This window comes from Teleopsis dalmanni, chromosome X (assembly GCF_002237135.1).
Source record: "Teleopsis dalmanni isolate 2A chromosome X, ASM223713v2, whole genome shotgun sequence".
In the NCBI taxonomy this organism is placed as follows: domain Eukaryota; kingdom Metazoa; phylum Arthropoda; class Insecta; order Diptera; family Diopsidae; genus Teleopsis; species Teleopsis dalmanni.
Window position 1 is genome coordinate 70,939,656 of NC_051848.1, and position 3,769 is coordinate 70,943,424.

Consider the following 3,769-nt stretch of genomic DNA (forward strand, 5'->3'; position numbering starts at 1 on the left):
TAAGGTTTCAATTATTGTGGATAAACAAATTATACCTAATAAAAAGATATATGTTATAAATATGGGTGATTAAGTCAATAAATCGAGTTCTATGAAAAAACAGATGTCAATGAAGACGTGGATAGAAATATCATGAAAGTGAAGCAGCCGTTAATATTTATACAGAAAAGTTAATAACAAATGATAGCACTAAAAGATGTCGAAATGTACCTACATCTCGATATATTTTGAGACAAATTCTGGATGGAAGTGTAGCGTGGCACCTTAAATAATAGAACTTTTGTAAAAACCCAAAAGAGACCGTGTGAATTATTTCAGTCGATTTTTTTTAGTGTAAAAATTGACTCTTCAGCTCACAGCACAGTAGTTAGAGCAATAGAATTTCTAACAATTACAATTTCACAATAAATACATCTTTCGTGTAAACTAAACCCATCCGGTGATATCTTATACATAATAGTTAATTCAGATTAATTTCTACAAATTAATGTGCAATAAATAAAAAATAGCACTAATCACAAAAGCCATTTATAGGCATGCTTTATTACAGCACTACTTCACCCATGTTTCAGAAAATACATATAAATATTGCTAGTTATATATGGACTTGGTAAATATAAAATAGTTTAATATTAGATTCCATAAAATAGCTTAGCTATCTTTTGTATACGATCAGTAATGCAGTGATCGGGTTCACTGCTTAAATGTAGGTGTATAAGAAATAATAATTTGTCATATAACTTCTGTTGCTAAAATGTCCAGCCAGTCTGAATATATGTGAATTAGCATTCTAAATCTTCATTCTAGATGCGACAACGAATCGCGTGCATCGGTATTTTTATATTAGGAAAATTATTGATATTCTACATGCTATATAGTATGTTGTTATATAGAATGTGCACATATGGATTATTGTATTTTATCTATATTAAAGAAGATGAGCTATATGTATCACATATAACATGACTGCAATAACGTATTCTGTATACTGTATATAACGTATTTGTATTCAGTCCCCTGCCTCTCTCATTTTGATTTAATATTCTTCAAGTCTTTTTCTTATACAGAGATTATAAATACATAACTTTATGACAGTTATGTTGGATTTCTTTTCTAGTAAAACACAATCTTATGTAAGTAGAAATATACCAAACTAACATATTTTGTTCTATCTTGCATTACTTAGTTTTATTTTTTTTGCAAGTCTATGAATTTAATTAGACTTGTCCTCATACATTGGTGATCCATAATAACACTGTGATTGGCTACAAAAATCAACTTTTTGGTCATTTTTTTTGTTTTTTTTTTGTTTTGGAATCTGGATTTTACAGAGTTATACATAGATTTAGTTGGCATCAAAAGAGAGGAACCTCTTGCGTTTTGCATACCTTCTGCTCAAAAAGTATCCGGATTTTGTTGTTTGTTAACTACTCCTTAAGTAATAGACCTTTTTCAAAAATTTTGTTATGTTGGTACACCCTTTCTTGACATATGGTACAAATTTGAGCGCCATCTGTTCAATTAATTTGTTTACAGCAGCTGTTAATGTGAGACTACCTCAAGTGCGACTTTTTCCTGTTCCCGAAACTCAAATTGTCCCTTCACAAATATTTATAGATTTTGATGTCAGAGAATAAAGAACAATTAAAGAATTTCGGGTCCACTGTTTAAATGTAGATATTGAATACTCGTAATCAATATCAGTTTCTTTATAAGTATTTTTCATATAACCTTTGCAGCGAAAATATTCCGTCCAGCCAGAGAATAAAGAAGAACTCATTGTATTTAGATTGTGAAAGAGTGTTAGGAAGAAAGTAAAATCTAAAAAATATAATGCTTCGAAGTATCATAAAAGTCAATATAGTGGCTTATAAAGAGACCTAAAATCAACTCAAAAAAATATGTTAGTAGAATTAAAAGTAAACTGAAACATTTGTTAAATAAAAAAAAAAAAGAAAATTAAAGAATAAAGTTAATAAATAAAAAACAAGAATTAAAAATTATGGTTTTATGGAAAAATAATAAAAAAATATGCTTTTACCAATAATTGCTAAATTTACTTTACTAATAATTAATAATAATATAATAAATTAATAATAATGTATAATAAATACATAATAAATAATTATAATAAAATTAAATATAAAATAATTGACAAAAAAAACTTATTCAAGAAGTGCAGAACCCTCAGATTACGTTAGACACTAATAAATTGTACAGAAGTTGCCATGACGTAAATGTGATAGAATTTATCGAGCGCTCTCTGTGTTTATATTTAGGAGTGCAGACGAAGTACCTCTTATGTCTTAAATACAGAGATAACAAAATTAAAGTTATCGGCCGTTCTCAGAATCATCTGGAAAAGCAAAACACAGACTTGTCGGATCTCCCCAATTCTGTTTGGAATACTAAATGGTTTAACAGGAACAAGACTACGAGATAAGAACAGTAAAACAACAGTAGGCAACAAATGTCTCCGAGAGGAAGTACTGATACTTATATGAGCATGCGTCCTCTCTGCCTAACATAAAGTATGTTAGAAATAAATAAATGCAATATGAACCAAATGACCTAAGGTTTCAATTATTGTGGATAAACAAATTATACCTAATAAAAAGATATATGTTATAAATATGGGTGATTAAGTCAATAAATCGAGTTCTATGAAAAAACAGATGTCAATGAAGACGTGGATAGAAATATCATGAAAGTGAAGCAGCCGTTAATATTTATACAGAAAAGTTAATAACAAATGATAGCACTAAAAGATGTCGAAATGTACCTACATCTCGATATATTTTGAGACAAATTCTGGATGGAAGTGTAGCGTGGCACCTTAAATAATAGAACTTTTGTAAAAACCCAAAAGAGACCGTGTGAATTATTTCAGTCGATTTTTTTTTAGTGTAAAAATTGACTCTTCAGCTCACAGCACAGTAGTTAGAGCAATAGAATTTCTAACAATTACAATTTCACAATAAATACATCTTTCGTGTAAACTAAACCCATCCGGTGATATCTTATACATAATAGTTAATTCAGATTAATTTCTACAAATTAATGTGCAATAAATAAAAAATAGCACTAATCACAAAAGCCATTTATAGGCATGCTTTATTACAGCACTACTTCACCCATGTTTCAGAAAATACATATAAATATTGCTAGTTATATATGGACTTGGTAAATATAAAATAGTTTAATATTAGATTCCATAAAATAGCTTAGCTATCTTTTGTATACGATCAGTAATGCAGTGATCGGGTTCACTGCTTAAATGTAGCTGTATAAGAAATAATAATTTGTCATATAACTTCTGTTGCTAAAATGTCCAGCCAGTCTGAATATATGTGAATTAGCATTCTAAATCTTCATTCTAGATGCGACAACGAATCGCGTGCATCGGTATTTTTATATTAGGAAAATTATTGATATTCTACATGCTATATAGTATGTTGTTATATAGAATGTGCACATATGGATTATTGTATTTTATCTATATTAAAGAAGATGAGCTATATGTATCACATATAACATGACTGCAATAACGTATTCTGTATACTGTATATAACGTATTTGTATTCAGTCCCCTGCCTCTCTCATTTTGATTTAATATTCTTCAAGTCTTTTTCTTATACAGAGATTATAAATACATAACTTTATGACAGTTATGTTGGATTTCTTTTCTAGTAAAACACAATCTTATGTAAGTAGAAATATACCAAACTAACATATTTTGTTCTATCTTGCATTACTTAGTTTTATTTTT